General features: G+C 38.1%; 1 protein-coding gene across 1 annotated transcript in view; it reads left to right on the forward strand.

The window, feature by feature from the left end:
• Positions 1 to 7,248: 7,248 nt before the first annotated feature.
• LOC140235803 (protein kinase C and casein kinase substrate in neurons protein 1-like) overlaps positions 7,249 to 17,959 on the forward strand; it is a 92,245-nt gene continuing 81,534 nt past the window's right edge. The window contains exon 1 of the mRNA XM_072315804.1: positions 7,249 to 7,382. The gene's annotated coding sequence lies outside the window, so the exon portion shown is untranslated. The remainder of the gene's footprint in view (positions 7,383 to 17,959) is intronic.

Below are 17,959 nucleotides of genomic sequence, written 5' to 3' on the forward strand. Positions count from 1 at the left end.
ACTCACTATACACTAACGGCATATGACATGTACATGTAGTGCACACATACACACACACACACACACACACACACACACACATGCATAGTGAAGTACATGTACTGTACATGTACATGAATACACAGCCGCGCTACCCCTCGGCGCGACCCTCTAGCTCTCCTCCCTGCATTCTCGCAATGATGTAGAGTAATCGCAACCGGGTTCTTCTTCTGTCACCTCTCTTCGAACACAAAATATGTAGATTAAAAGCTAGCACTTTCTTAAACATTCGTAGAATTCTTGGACACGTAGGGCGTTCCGTATAAATACATATCCACAACCATGGGAAATGATTGCCCAGAACTGATGTGGGAACGTCAATGAAAAGTCCATCAATCATTCAGTCATCACGGCTTGATTGTTTACTTGCCGCGATCACTGCACTGTACATGTGTTGTCAATATGTAGCGATCTAGCTCGCCATATATACACATGTACAGAAAAGCGAAGGCGGGCAGCGAGCTGAAATGTACATGTACTGGATGGACGGAGGTCAAAACACACCAGTCCGAAGCTTGCTTTGTAAGTTCGATGTAAACGACAACTGTTAGGGAATCTTTGAAATATTGTTGTGGCATTTTGATAGATTTTTTTGTGTAAAATGTCAACAAAATCAAAGATCGCTTGAAGAAAAATTGTCCCGTTTATCAGAGGTCCCCGCCCGATTATCCAGTGAAAATAACGTGCATTGGAAATGTTTCTGGGAAGCGTATGTCATTTAAGCGAGGTTCCCGATTATCAGATGCCCGATTATGCGATGAATACTGTACCTTCTTTTGCACTGTTGCACTATGTGGCCACCAAAGAGGGAGAAGCTACGCTGCGATAGTCCTTTCAGGAGCCTCTCATAAATAACAATATAACGTATAAAGAAATTACATCATTTCGCTAATGGGATCTTTACTGCCGTGATAAGTATACAATACGCATTTTCCACTTTGTTTAGATCATTTATTTTAAATAAACGTATCAGAAATATCCACGCATCAAGTCTTATTATTCTCATTGCATATCGGCAAACTATACATGTTTTTTCACCTTCATAAACATAAGGACTGAGAGAATGCAGCAATATTGGTAGAACACATCAGTGAAAGTTTGAGGAAAATTCGACAATCGATGCCAAAGTTATGAATTTTTACAATTTTTGTGTCGGAACCGCTGGATGAGGACACTACTAAGGCCCGTGATGTCATATGAGTACAACAGTATAAAGAAAATATAAAGAAAATTCAACATATTTTCATTTTTTTCGCATAATAAAAGAACACTTGACTTGCCTCTTTCTAAAGCCAATGAGAATAATATTACCCATATCATATGTCAGTAACGAGTCAAGGGAATGTGTACTTTTTTCAAAAGATGAAATTTTGTGAAATTCTCTTTATATTTTCCTTATATTGTTGTACGCATGTGACATCATACACTGCAGTAGTCTTCTCATCCAGCGGTGACTGCACAAAAACTTTAAAAATTCATAACTTTTGAACGAATTGCCCGATTTTCTTCAAACTTTCAATGATGTATTCTACTAATATTGCTACATTCTCTCAATCCTTATGTTAATGAAGGTGAACTTGTCCTTTAAGTGCGTTAAACTAAAGGAATTATATCGTATTGGTTGAGGTGAGGATTCAGCTCTTAATCCTTTGCGAGATGTTATTTTTAGAAACCACTCTATCAAATGTTAAAGAGCATAAAATTCTTTTTTCTATTTTGCTTCCTGGGCACACATGGACTGTGATTTACATTTACATTATGCAGCATTCATTGTTGCACTCTGCTATTTCATTGGAATGATCACGGAATGTTTTCGCATACGTGTGCATGCATATTTGCATAACAATGTGTGCCCATAGAGGCAGCTGTTCTATGGAACCCTCTCCATCCTTTTCCACCTCTATTCTTTTCCTCTTATTCCTGCTCTTCTTGGGCACACATGTGACATGTGATCCCTGGGTTTCTGTATAATGTACATTATGTCCACCACACATGTTTCACTCCCAACATATTTTTAGGGCCTGTGCAATTTTGTATTTATGACTTTGCATTTTTGATATATATTTGTCATAGTCAGACGTCAGCATGTTAAAAAGATTCAATGCATCAATAGTATATTTTAATGTTCTATTTTTATAGTCTCACATACCTCTTCATCTAGTATTTCAGTTTAATTAGTTACAATATATCGTTTGATGATGTGTCGAATTGTTCATTGATTATCAGTCATTTTTTTTATATATATATGATCTGTTTGTTATTCTTGTCGTGTTATGCTCTGTTATCTTGCCAGTGGAGGAAGATTTTCTGTATTTTTTTAGATCAGACAATAAACTTTAATGATTGAATTGAATTGAATTGAATTGAATTGAATTCTAAGGGGCATTGAAATCTTATATATTGAAAATCGGTTTTGAAATGATTGAGATATTCAAAACAAGGTAAAACAAAGAGATCCTAATAAAAGTCGTGGCCTGTCGCATTTTATTAGGATCTTCTTCTTTTTGTTTTTTGGATATCTCAACCATTTCAATCCAATTTTCATCAAATTAAACCAGTAAATTCCTCTAAAAAATGATATATTCTTTCATATTTCATAAAAGGCTTCTAATTAGCTCACAAACACACACATGCACACACAAAAAAAAAAGGAAAAAAGTTGGAAACCTGCAGCCTAATCTAAGCCAAAACTTTATTATCCCTACATCTGTTCGAAGCCAAGACGAAGTTCTGAGGTCCTGAACGCGCCCTGGAGCATTTCATTCAAAATTCAACAGCGCCACCTTGTGACTTTTTATAGAACAGACTGGATACGGCAGATTCTTATTGTAGAGATTGGTTTACTGCAATGTAATGTGACTGTGCACCACAAAACAAACAAGAAGTCGCGTGCACCCCTTCATTTTGCGTGAGGACTCAAAACAGGTGAAATGGGTAAACTAAGTCAATCTTGAGTTTTTCATAGTTTCTGAAAGTGTTATCTTTCTTTTACATATTCTTTGTAGTTATAGCTTGGGGTCATAACACGAATGGGAAAGTGTGTTTTCAGCAATTTTTCCAACCCCTTTTGGGGGGAGGGTTGAATGATCATGACGTATTAGAGGCCCATTTTCACTTCTTGAAATCCCTTGTACACTCTTCACTTTCAAGTCTAATAACTTTTGAAAGGATAATGAAACTGCTTTGTAAGTTGGCATTAATCATGGACAGAATGTGTTAATAGAACATGGTCACAGCTTAATCTGATAATCCCTTCATTGTTGTTGCTCGGGTAGTTGACATCCTGTGTTTTGTCCCTTTCATCGCCCGGTTAGCGCGGCTTGGTGAAAGATTTAGCGCTTGATTAAAGACCCTGTACTTCAGAGCCTCTTTTCTCAGTTCACACTTTTCCAGAGTGTTTGTTTTCTTTCCAGTATTTAGGTAGGTTGGGGAGTCCATTTAAATTGAGTTATACATCATTTCTAAGCTTAGAGTCTGCTCTTTCAGAATCTGACCATAATCATAAATCCATGTCTGGCGACTTTTCGTTGGTTTCGTGATGCAGGGTCACAAATGTATAGTTTCATGATTACAGTCCTTTATAACGAAGGCAAATAACTCGAAGGATCATGAGTGCAATCCTTTGATGATTATACATCATTCTTGAGTTAGCTTTAAATAATCAGGGTAACGTTAAAGAAACAAAATTATACAGTTTCATCCGATTGGACTTAATAAAACGTTTTTTAAAGTTGATGATGACCTTGAAGACACAGACAGGGATATAAAACCATGAAGGAAAAGTTGATCTTTTAACTTTAGTTTACTTTCAGCATTATTACTATTATTACTATCTCTCTTCCCTTTTTTGTGCAATGTAGAGACTGATTGGAGAATCTTGAGAATCTTTGTTCGGCGGCGATGAAGTCAAGATGATATCAATATATATTGTGTTGCTGTATATCTTTTGTAAGTCTATCATGTCTATGTATCTATTACGTTATACGTGTGCTCCGCATGTTTGCATTCTGTGTGTATCGATGTAATGTGTATGCATGTAAAGAAAACAAACTTCCAGAGACAGATAATAAACTCGAATTGAATTGAATTGAATTGAATTGAATTGAATTGAATTGAATTGAATTGAATTGAATTGAATTGAATTGAATTGAATTGAATTGAATTGAATTGAATTGAATTGAATTGAATAGAATTGAATTGAATAAAGTGAGTATCTCACAACTCACCTTCTCTCCTTCTTCCATCTGAGAAGGCCAAAAGGAGAGATACTTATTGCCTTTCGCCCGAGATGACGTTAATTGAGTTGAGTTGAGATCTCGAATCTATACTTATCGGTCGCGAGCCCGAGAAGATTCATTTCGTGTTCTCGGTGCATGGCACTAACAAGCTTCCGTGTGTTCCTGATGGTGATATAAACGGTGTCAACCAATCGGGTTCTCTCATCTGTTTCCCTTCTTTCTTTCTAAAACATTCTTCTCTAGAATGTCCTCCCTTCCTCTCTTCAATGGCCGTTTTCCTCATCCTCTCTCGCCCCCGCCACATTTTCTTCCTCTTCGCATGTTTTTATACAATTTTCACAAGTAAAAGTTCCTGAATTTTACGATTCTATTTAATGTGTGAATCATCTTGTGTATATTCGTTTGTGTGTGTGTGTGTATGTGTGTGTGTGTATGTGTGTATGTGTGTGTTACCCAATTTGGATGTCTATCTTCACATCAAAAAAAAAAATCATAATAACTCTTGAAGTCCAAACTGATGTGCAATATGAATTATTTCTAGTCGATCCTTATCTGTGTTTTGTTTTTTTGTGTGTGTCTTTTTTTTTTTTCAAGACAATTAGATATCATCCTTCTTTCTTCTTCTTCTTTCTCTTCTTCTTCTATCAAGTACAGGTGTTTACTGAATGCCGTTTGCATGCAGACAAAAGCAGATAGATTCTAGAATCACACTACAAAGTACATTCATGTCCGCAATCAGAGAACTACGAAGCAAAATGAATAGCGCCATCTTTTTGTCACTCTCAACATACTCGGTAACTGGCTCCGATAAAGATGCAGAACGCTCCGTTTTGTTTTTGTCTGTTTTATTACATGTATAATTACTCCGTACTTTTTCTTTCTATTCCTTCCTTCTTTCCTCCCCCTTCTTCTTTCCTTCTTTTTCTTATTTCCTTTTGTCTTCTTCATCTCTTCTTCTTCTTCTTCTTCTTCTTCTTCTTCTTCTTCTTCTTCTTCTTCTTCTTCTTCTGGGAGTCTGTTATTCACATGATCAAATAGAAATTGTATGACTGGAAGGACGAAGTGTATGATTGCTGTTATTCAGCAAAAAGAGCATTGGGTCTATTCAAATGTTAGGCCAGAGAAGGTAGAAACCCTAAAGATTACAGTCTGATTTGCTGAACACATCCCCCGACATGCATCATGATGTAAACTTCATTACTCTTCTTAGTCTCTTTTTTATCGGTGTTTGTGAAATCACAAGAACAAGTTGATGTTTCATTTCAATTTTTTAATTCATTCATTTTTCATCAGCCTTTGTGTGTTATATTTTCTCGAGTGAATAGATTATTAAGAAGTTTGATGTTTAAAAAAATCGTATATTCTAAACGAGAAGTATGATTGTAACTGACTTGATAGTAGGCGTAGGACGGAGTGTCTCTTTGCGCTCCTCCTGGTGAGTTTACTCCAACATCCCCTGTGAAGATACTAATTAACCCCTAATTATGATGAATAAGAAAACCTAAGAACAAACTGCTGGTCACTTAAGAAAGAATATAAGCCAACTTTGTTGTGTGTTATTTTATTTTATTTTTTTTAGTTTAAAAAGTTTAAAAGTTTGAAAGGTATTATACTGAATAACCAATTCTGGGTATCGCAGTCTAATGTAGAAACATGTTTTACATTACACACATCGATAATACAAACAAGAGTTACGAATTAGGTTTACTCTACAAAATATACAATATAACGGTGGTAAAGTAAACATGGGTGATACGATTTATAAAAAGAAAAAAAGAAAAAATTCCCGAAATCTACATATAAAATAAACAAACAAAAGGAAGAAAAATATGACGGGGGTGGTGGGGAAGAGGGAAGAGTGAGAAGGATGCTCACAACTGATTATACTTATAAAAAATTAACAATAAAAGAAATACCAGTGGCATAAACTAAAAAAAAAAAAAAAAACAACAAAAAAACATAAACTCAAAGATGTACAGAAACCATACGATAAATTAACAAAGAGTGAAAAATATGGAGAAGACAGCGAGAGGAGGAGAAATTGAGAAATGGAGAGGAAGAGGAGAGAGTGAGACCATTTAAACAAGTTACAAATTATTGTACTATTTTCGCCTGCGAATCATCCAAGTTCTGGATGTACTTCTCAAAATGAAGCTCCTCTTTGAAAATTCAATAAAAACTTGATTAACATTCGCTTCAAAGTACGATCGAACGAATAAGAGAAAATCATTCTCATATAAGGCGCCAAAGTACGCTGGAACTTTTTCACAGATGATTTGTGCCGAACATCATCGCTATATGACTCAAAATCTTCTGGTAGAATGATAGGAAAAGGGAAGAGGAAGAAAGAAAGAGAGAAAAAACAAGCAGATAGTGAGAAGAAAGAGGAATTCATGCCAGATTTCGAGAATTCAATGTCACGGAAAGGGGGTGGAGTTTAGTCCCGCAAACGGGAACCCACTGTTTCTTCACACCAGACCACTGACGCCCTCCTTCCATTGAAAGGGGTACACGCACACGCCCTTTGCCCGTTTGGCCTGACTCAGGTAAGTTATCATTATACTCTCCCCATTGTCTACAGTATTAGTACAAGATGTGGTGTCTTTTGTTGCATGCTCTGTCGATCCCATCCATACAGACACAGACGTTCATTGGAGTTGGGTCGCGACAAATTTAGCCAAAGGGGTGTGTAAGACGCACACTCTGATCGAATAATCGCCCACTCTACTCTGTTTCGGTAAAGGTTTCACCCACTTTCAACAATTTTCTTGGGACAGTTTGCAAGTATGGAATTAATTCCTCAATTCCTCACCTTTTTTCCTTGATCATTCTATATTATGCCCAATATGCCGGTGTTCCATCGGTTTTTAACATTTTTAGTCAGTCATTTACAAGCCACTTTGGCGGTATATTAGCCCACTTGCCTTCATATGCCAGTATCGTAGATTCCCATTGAAATACGAAGGGCCGGGTGAAAACGGTGTTTCCGCTACGTATCAGAATTCGGTGGCTTAGCGCAAATATAGCGGCGAAAAATCCCGCTGCTTCTGAAAGCTTCCGGTCTTAGATTGTCATCAGTTGACGGCAGTAATTCTATCGGATTTGGTAAGTCAACCAGTGTATCATGACGGTTTCCAGTTGCCAAACTGACCCAAATATTTCGATCTGTCAGATTTTGATGTTGAACGAGTGCAGTGACCAGTGTGTAACGGCTGCGCGCTACTGAGTAGCTAGTATATTCACCGTGCAACACCATTACCAGTGCAGTGTAATGCACTGTGATCGGGTAGGCAGGTTGGTATGGTGCGGGTGGGCCTGGCTAGCTCAGCAGGCGATCATGGATACACTGTGTAACAACGTTAGTGTATGTGCAGCGCAGCTTTACATGATAATGCAGTGACGTGAACGTAGTAAATTTAATGAATTTCTGCTACTTTTCAGCTGTAATGTTAGTTAACACTTAGCTTGTGCCTTTCATCGGAATATGATGTGGGGGGGGGGGGGGGGAGGAGGGGTCAACTGTAACACGAAAATAGGGTTGAACGTTGAGCTTGTGTATGACCCCCCCCCCCCCCCGTGTCTACACGTTAGAATTTGCGAAAGATGTGATGATTGCAAACCAAAATTGTGATCATGAGATCATTTAAACATATTTGAAATAAAGATTGTGACATGGATTGATGATGCTATACATTGTATGTGGGGGAGAAAGACAGGAATAATAGATTAAAGTTTTAGCTGAATACCATGCTTGAATGAATGAATGAATGAATGAATGAATACAGGAAGGAAGAAAACAAGCAAGGAAAGAATCTGATAGTACTGTAGCTTATAAGCTGTTATTTTTGCATACAAATATTTTCGGAAATGAAGAGGTCACAGACATTTTTGCAAGATGTTGTTTTCACATTGTTGACACGGAGGATATCAGTATCATATGAAAGTGCAATAATGCCTGTCTGAGATATGTTTTGCATGTTATTAAATGTGCGATCCAGCAGTGATTTGCAAAATTTGTGACAATTAAACCCTCGTGAAAATAACAGCCTATAGTATACCATACTTACAAGTATATGATGTAGGCCTATCCTTGGGTTTTAAATGACAATCCTCATGTTTAATATGATCTGTTGCTGAACAGACATTTTTTCATGTTATACATGTAATGTACATTTTTACAGTACACCTGCTAGTTGCTATGTTGATGTACATGTAGTATCTGTCTTGATATGACTCGATTTCAACAAACCAAGAAAGCATTTTGCATGAACTGTCAACTGGGGCTAGTGTATAGCAATTTATACCTGCATTGCTTGCCAAAGATTACACTTACCTGTAATGACATTTTAAAGCCATTTATTCACACAAGTTCAGACAGTACACTGTACACTATAGTACATGTTTAAGTTCTGAATGAGTGAAATTGTATCCAGACTCTTGCAACTCTTGCTGGATTCAAAAGTTACAAAATTCATTTGAGGTGTATTGATCTTGACATCAAAAAGAAAAAAAAAATAACATTTTAAAGTTCACTCATCAGAAATAAAGAAGACCAACAGTTCTATAAAGGAGAGCTCTTTATTTGATAAGACCATCAAATTTGCATAGCTCTGGTCAGAGCAGGAACAGAAAGTTCTTCCAAGTGTATTTGATATGCGTACACATTGTGCACTTCCCATAGCCACAGTGCAAGGAGGTTTAAGAGATGGAGTTCCAACTGGCTGTAATTATTCAAACAGTTGTCACTTTTCTATTGATGTACAAAAGAATTCCACAGGTGCATCTGTGCCTTTGGTGGCGGGGTGTGATGCCGCCGTCTTGCTGAGCAATCTGAAGATTCATTTTGAACGTTAACTTAATGTTGGCTATATTTTGCTTGTTTATCTATTAAATGAAACAAAATCTCACTTCGTGATAAAGCTCATTAAACAAAGGTCAATCCCTTCAAGAAATATGTGCAAAAGTGTAAATCAGAGCTGTATCATGTGAAAGTGTTTAAAACTGTACCCTCCCGGAAAGCTGGTTTTATCACTTTTCTACTTAATTCCTCCAAATAAAACTGATATGGAATAATCTTCGAGTATAATTCTATATTGATAGATATATCAGATTAGTGGCCGGGCACGGCCAGTCGAGTAATTTTCATTTTCATTTCATCATTTTTTGCGCAATTTCTATTTGCGCATCCCGTGTCTTTACCATTATATACCACCTATCTTTTATACATGTAAGTAGGGATGGCGAAAAGTAATTACCATCACAAAGACATATTTTCGTTAGAAAGTGGCTGATGATTATGCAATGAGACGCGAGTCAATTGTCTTCCTATCTGCGTGGCAGATCCAGTTTGCCACATGCTTCAAATACTTTCGAGTGGCGGCATCAAACGTGACTTCAAAGGAAATACGACAGTTGTGACTCCATTCTCTTGAACCTCCTTGCACAGTGAAAGTGAAATCAAGTAAAACCCCAAGCGTTCAGGTGCATCTTCATTTTGCAAATTTTGCTGGAGCCAAGATTCACAAAATCAAAATGCATGTGAAACTTCTTGTGTACACTTGTATGCGCATGGAATGTCTGTGGCTGTTGGCAAAAATTTCATGCCACAAAAAAGGCCATCAGCTCCACTTTGCGAAAATTCATGCCGCAAATATTTCTTGCTTTACAGTTTGTGTACATTTCTTGTCATGTAAAATACAGCTATGGCTGCATATAGTGTACCAGTACATAACATGTGAGGACGTTTGCACTTTCATGATTCCTACAGTGTGTGCATGCCCCAGTGTATACATCTAGCTTGAGATTTCAAAGACAATAACTTTATACTCTCATGATATACCCACAGTGCACAACACAGGGGCAGATCCAGGAATTCTTTGAAGGGGGCGCACGCACCCCTCCATTTTTCTTTTTACAGTGTATTTCTTTTGTTTAAATTATTAACAAAAATAAAGGGGGGGGGGGGGTGCGCCTGATGCGCTCTCACCTGGATCCACCACTGCAACATGCACTTTGTTCATGACTAGTAGTAGCAATTTTCATGTCCAAAGTTACTCCTATTATGCATGTATGTACACTGTTTTTCTGGTGTGTGACGCTTCATGTGATAAATTTTGAGGGCATCTCATAAAGAGCTAAACTGGGGTGGGTTTGCTGTGGTGCTTTTGAGGTGCTATGGTGTACCCACATGTGGTATTTTGTATGTTATCTACCGCAAAACTCTTAAATGGTATGACATGGACTGTAGCCCAAAATGGGGGGGGGGGGGGGGGGGGGGAGATCGGATGCAAGTTAAACTTGGGGTGATAAAATTTGGAGCGGAGATGACCCAATGGATTACCAAGGGCTACATTAGTCACTTATGATGGCTTGATGAACAGCCTTTTACTTGGATTTTTGAAATACAATGTACAGCCTTCTTGGAATTAGAGAATCTGAAAGCAGAACTTCTTTGCCCCCTCCAGATGTCGTTTTTCATATAAAGACTGGAGTGGCATATATATTCATTGTGCATTACGTGCACGTACACTGTAACTCACTGGTTACATTCTTGATTAGCTACTTCTGTGACCTCTGCAATGGGCATCACTATTTGCTCTTCCCAACAAAAATGCCTACTTGATTATAAATCAATATAGAACAGGGCACCCATTATCTGGGGTGTGTATTGGTCTCCCACAGTAAGCGTGACCTTTGCCCCCCAGCGATTACCCAGAGCGTGAAGCGTGAATTGTGCAGTGTCGTGATTGTACATTAAACTTTCTGCCTGACTGGTATTCAGACATTCTGTGCATTCTTCGATTGGAGATACGCTATTTGAACACTGGAGTTCTGAAGTCCACACCACATGAAAAGCTTTCTAATGAGTTTGTGCATATTTGATACAGAATCGTTGCTTTCGTTTATACAGCATCCTCTAGAAGTAATTGTTTATTGTACAGCAGGGTCCATTGTCGTCAATGGTTAAGGCTTATACATTCACCACAAAACAAAGGTAGTACTGTTTACCATTGGGAGCAGTGATTTAAAAATTTTCTGATACTGGTACGTCAAATTCATGCATTATGTGTAGGTCAGGTGAATCACAAAAATCCTGCCATATAAACATTTTGCAATGAGGCCTAAAATAAGGAGATCATTTTAGATTTTAAAACCATAACTGTAGACGGTTTATTCTAGAAACAAATAACTATTCTTCACATTTTGTATATTTCACAGTATTTAACAATGATTATACTGATTCACATTTTTACATTGGTGGTTTCATCCCTATCTTACATTTTACAACTATTTCAAACCACTAAAGCTGGGTTTTTGTTTCATCTGCAAATGGTAAATAATGCCTTACAATCAATACTGGTATTTGAGGACAAAATGTTTGAATTTTGCAATTTTTACAATGAAAGCTTGAAGGGCTTGAAGTTTGTCGAGGTGAGGCCCTTTAATGCACAGTGAAACAAAGCATACAAGATGTATGTAGGTCGCTAAGGTGTCACAGAAATGAGACAATGTGTACTTATCAGTTTTAGGTCACCGGTCAAAGAGCCTTTATTTCTCTTCTCCACCGAACACATGCCCATGGCATGACCTCTGACCACAGTCAGAGTGCGCGCGTACAGATGCCTCGCACAATCAAAGGAGCTCACGAAATCACAACACGAAATTCTTACGTGACAGTAGGTTTGTGTGTTGTGACTGCAGCTGTTGAGATTATGCCATGAAATGACCTACAATACTGCATGCAGTATTCACACACTGTTTACTTACAAGAATACAAACAAACAAACGAAACACAGACAAAGTAACAAAAAATTGTTGTGATTTGTTATAACCAACAAATCAATGGAATAGGATTAGAATATTAACTTGTTGAGGACGGGACTGATTTTGCCGCAACACGCATTTCCCATAGACACCTTCCCGAGTATACTCGGGACTCGTCCTCAATGGGTTAATCAAGCATTTGTGGAAATAGAACCTGTAAACCTGTTTATGAAAGCAACACCCGAAATGACAGAAACTGATTCTTTAAGTCTGCCCCATTCATTTAGATTGTACATGTCATACACATACTTCTGTCAGACCAGAATAAGGAAATACATGTACAGCATGTCACACATTATATGAGTACACACATCACTCAAACCCCACTCATACTTTGGCAGGAAACATTGCAGCTACTGTACATTGTACATGAAGAAATGTATGACCAATGTACACGATGATGTATCCATGGATTATAGGTACTCACATTATACACTATGTGTCATCCCATGACATATGAAGGCACACATCCATGTCATTCATCCTGTGCCAGACAATAGTGTACACATGCACTTGCTATTCAACATTTACACGATGTATCTGTGTCTACACGGTGTACTGGTGTACATCTACAGTATATGATGTACAGGTGTACGGTACCTATCTCTACACTGAAGTGTACATCTAGACTACTGTTCATATCATTTTGTGTGTTCACTCTGTTGTCTAAGGCCAGGAGAAAACCCTGTGATGAGGGAGTTTCCCTTCTAAAAGAGAGAATGTGCTAGAAGAATCCACCCCCTCCCTCTCCCCCTCCCTTCCCCCTCCCCCTCTTCTCATCCCCCTTCCCTCCCCCCCCCCCTCCTCCCTACTTGCAGGTTTACATGTGTTGCGCAATAGACATCATATGCACAGATGTAGTGAAGCCAGTGACCTACAAGGTACTACAACAACCCATTTGTGCGATTTGTAGCCTAAACCAGTCATGCCTGAACTACCCCATCCCATTTAGCACTCTCAGTCATGTTGCCATTGTAAGATACAATGTACCACTAAGTATTGGAGTTGTATAGAGTGTAATGCTACTTTGTACTACAATGTAGATGTACAAAGATGTACAAAGTATGTTATGAATTTGGACATGTAAATGCCTTCCAGGATGCTAACCAGTACCGTACTGTCCAAGTTCTACTGTATTTCCCCAAAGTCCCACGTACATTACAAGTCTTGCTGCAAAGACAAAGGAAAAAGTAACAGTGAAGGTCTGACACTTGTATTGTAAACCACTTCCTTTGAAGTCCTGACTCTAAACATTGTACAATGTATACTTGTACAGTGTAGTATGCCTGTACACTGTGTATACTAGGGACTGTTTTGCATAATATATTTACATTGTATGTGTATGTATGCTATGCAATGATTAGTAAGTACATGGGTATTTGATAGTACTACCATCGCTGCACATTGGTACTGGTCCAGCGGTCTAGACCAGTAAAAATCAGTCGGACCAGTATTAAACTTTTTCAGGAATGGGGTCAGAAAAACATGGAAAAGTGGGTACCTACTGGTCCGACCTATCTGTTGGGCCAGTAGAAAAAAAAAAAAATGGGTCAGTGTGCAGCCCTGACTATACTATGCAATACTATTCTATACTACCGGTATACTTACTATACAGTTTGACCTCGATTATCTGGCCATGTTGGGACCGACGCTCATCCGGATAAGTGAATTGGCCGGATATGGGAGACACAACGTTAATGTATAAGCCTATAGCTGCCGTCCAAGCTGCCATCTCAGTGCACTGGCAGCTAGGCAGGTAGCGTACCCCGCAACGGTGGTGTAATCTATGCTAGCCTGCGCAAAATTAGCTTCACAAAGATAAAGTATCTTTATGTGAAAATCATACACGTTTTACCTCATTAGAGTTTGAGAAACCTATCATGCACATCTTATGAAATTAGTGAAATAGATCCATGAAAAGATGTCAAAGTAACTGTTTTTTCTCAATTTTTGGATGAAAAAAAAAAGTCCTTCACTGCGTGAACGCGTCCGGATAATAGAGATTTCCGGATAAATGGAGGCCGGATAATCGAGGTCGAACTGTACTACTATGCTATACAATTGCTTGAACTATCTGAACTTGTAGGCCTACATACACTGTATATTGCTATTTGAAAATGCATCATACTGTTTGCATTTAATGACAACATTGCTGCATTGCACAAAATAGAGTCTACGTACAGCATGTAATATGATTGATTGATTACTTTATGGTCCACTCTGGAAATTCTTTGTACATTGGATATCACTACAAAATAAACATTCACAGATGCACCACAGACATATCACAGAGTATGAATGAAACTCACTCATATTAACATACAATAACGTACAGTTGTATGCACCATCTTTACCTGTATACCTGCCATTTTGGTGAGTATCCCCAGGTAATATTGAAAAATAATGCAGAAATTTGACAAAAATAGTCAGACCAGATATCTAATGTCGGTCGCCACGGAGCGGTGCCCTTTATCTTATGATGTAAAATGGAAGTGTGTACACTTGTTAATCAAGTCTGAGAAATACCAAAGATCACAAACCTTGTACACACTGGCCCGAATTCACAAAGGTGGTACAAATGAAACCATGGTTTAAACCATGGACAAAAACCATGGAATGCCAAGTGTCGCATGCGATATTTCGCTACGAAATCAGTCATTTCTTCGATGAAATGATTATTTTGTAAAGAAATGACAACATTCTGTAACTAAATGAACATTTCGTCCACGAAATGATAATTTCGTTAACGAAACAGTCATTTTGTTGACGAAATGACCAATTTCGTAACGAAATATTCTGTTTGATACTTGGCGCTCCATGGTTTTTGTCCATGGTTTAGACCATGGTTTTGTTTGTACCACCTTCGTGAATTCGGGCCACTATGTCTAGATTGATGTCTGTATGAGTTGCATGTACAGGTTGTAGGCCTATACATAATATATTTAACTTTCAGGTTTGCAAATTGGGAAAACAGTGTAATGTTCCCAACACTGATGTGACACCTACATGTACTACTATACACTGTTTGTAATACATGCAGACTGGATTGTAAAAGCACTGAAATACATTGTAAGGGAAATCTGTGAATTGAATAGCTTGTCCTCATAGGGTGTGTGTGTGTGGGGGGGGGGGGAATATCAGAAAGTTGAATATAGCCTTTAAATGGCCTATAATGATGTCTTTGTTGAAACACAACATACCCCAAGGTTTAGGTGCAGATTCCATTATACTGTAAATGTGGATATTTTCGCGCAACCTATTTTTTGCGCTTGGCCGGGTTAGAAGAGTTTCGCGTGTTTTTAATTCCACGAAATCAAGACATCACACACAGGAACTTATGGCAAGCTAATATATTCACATGCTTTTAGTTTCGCGCTAGTTTCTGGTTGCGCGAAATGCACGAAAATTTCCACTTTTACAGTAGTACTGGCAATACTGTACATTGTAATGTCACTGATTATTACAATGTACAGTAGTTTGAATCATTGTTTAGATACATAATATCAACCTGTCAGAGACAATGTTGTGTGTTTGCCAATTAATCTTCATGTTACAGTCTGCTCACACACCAAGCCAATACACACACAACACACATACAGTATGCACATATATTCACACTTTACACACAGAAGACACCTGCACACACTACAGACTGTATCAATTGAATCCCTAATGATTATCAAGGCATGTGTGAAATGTCATTGCATGATGCAAATTGGGTGACAAAAAAAAGAAAGAAAGATATATGCACACATAGAATTTGTATACACTGTATCACATAACATACTAGTATCACATTGTTGGACTACTCATGAACCTTCTGGAATCCCATTTCCTGACTGATAACATGATTGAAATCCCTCATGGTAGCAAAACTTTCCAGTTTTGCTGGGTACAAATACAAGTGTATGGAATGGTGGCAAAGATGCTGTTTATTCCGTGAGACAGGAGCATTCGAACATGGACCTACCACACATGGACATACATTGCTCGTTAATTAATTCCAACACCTGTTTCTATCAAATGCGTCACAATAACATTTTATAGATGCTTTCGTGCTTTGATCTCGTCACAACCGCCGACTGTCAGCCTGGATAAAAACAAAACGGCGCTTTGTGATATCTAAAAACTGTATGCGCAAAAGATAATAACTCTATCATATCAAGAAAAATGCAAGTGCAGTTGTAGTATGAATTTGGAAATTATCGCTCAGCCAATTTCATTTGCTATATCGCTCAGCCAATTTCATATATGCACATACTTTATGAGAGATAGCAAATATTTTGGCAAGTTCATTGTGATATGTAATCTGATTTTTCATATCTTTCGCAAATTGTTTCAAAGAAAACATGGACAGTAACGGTAGATAACATTTGTCTCACCATTAAGTAATGTTAAATGTGTGTCAATAATTGTCACTTCCGTAATTACTCATTTTGTGACACAAAATTTGATGTTATATCGTAACGTTTGCTGCTCCCCATCATTGGTGTTTATTCAAAGGCAGTAGAGTCTGAAAAGGCACCTCAGCCATATAAGGCTGAAATGAGGGAAACGGTTCTTTTGTCAGTGATGATGTGTGATTACACAATTGTCATTGTCCAAACATCTGAATGTACTCTCATTTAAAGATGCACATAAATCAGGTGGCGGCGGTGATGACGGGATCAAAGAAAGACCTCTGTTCATAGTCCATGTGTAGTAGGTCCATGATTCGAACAGAGCTCTCCAAGAACTTGTTTCTAAATATCGATGCATGTTTCATGCTGCATTGGTAGATCTTTACAGTACAATGTACCTGTAGATGTAGAATGAATGTATGTTTGTGTGTATAAGTAATGTGTGTATGTGTATCAAATCATAATAGCCAGTTATTGCTCACAAGTGTTTTTTCCCCGCTTTTCATTCATTGCTTCTTTGAAGGTGCCTTACAGTGATTTCTGTTCAAAGTTGTGAGAGCACAGCATTTTTTCCCCCTTTTTTGTATGTTCTTGTACTGTCCTAAAAATAGTGCATTCTGATTTTGACTTGGACAGGAGAGAGAGAGAGATAGAGAGAAAAAAAAAGGGGGGGGGAGAAAGAACTGTAAGATATTGCCGAATACAAACCTTTCAATGCCTGGAATTTCGCTCCTATTGCAACCTCATTCAATGCAATCAATGGCATACATATTTCAGATTCATTCAGCATAACCATCACTACACATCACGAACTCACACACACACACACACACACACACACACACACACACACACCACACTACACATGCACACATGATACACAAAAAGACCCTATTGAGGGTTTCCTTTTTCGTCTTCATTTCATATAAATGCTGTGAGGGCCGTGCCCGGGTTGTGGTTTGGGGAATAGAACCACCCCAAAGAATGCATGATCTGCAAGCGTATGTAATGAGTTATGTGAAATATGCTCATCCGTAGTATGCAGGACAATGCAGTTTGCGGAAGGGAGGAAAACGACAATGGTCAAATATTCACAATAAGCCATTTTTCTCTCTCAGTGTACGTTTGAAGAAATGACAACTTGTAGTGCAGAGCATTAAATGTGCAATGAACTTTTGCAGACACAGTTCTGTATTAAAAGAGTGTGCTGTAAATAGGGAGTCGAGTGTAATGCAAGTTGCATGCTCAGTGTTTTTCAGCGTTCACCTCATGATTCAATTTCCATTGATGTTGACAGGATGTCAGAGTAAGCATTGAATTCATGTGTGAGCTAAGTACTGTAAAACACAATATTTTTCACGGCATGAAATTTTCGTGAATTTGAGCCGACACTTCTTCGCGGCATGAAATCTTCGCGAGTTGCCTCTAACATTCACTGCGTTTAGTGTAGACAAGAAC

This window comes from Diadema setosum, chromosome 12 (genome assembly GCF_964275005.1).
Source record: "Diadema setosum chromosome 12, eeDiaSeto1, whole genome shotgun sequence".
NCBI classification, from domain to species: domain Eukaryota; kingdom Metazoa; phylum Echinodermata; class Echinoidea; order Diadematoida; family Diadematidae; genus Diadema; species Diadema setosum.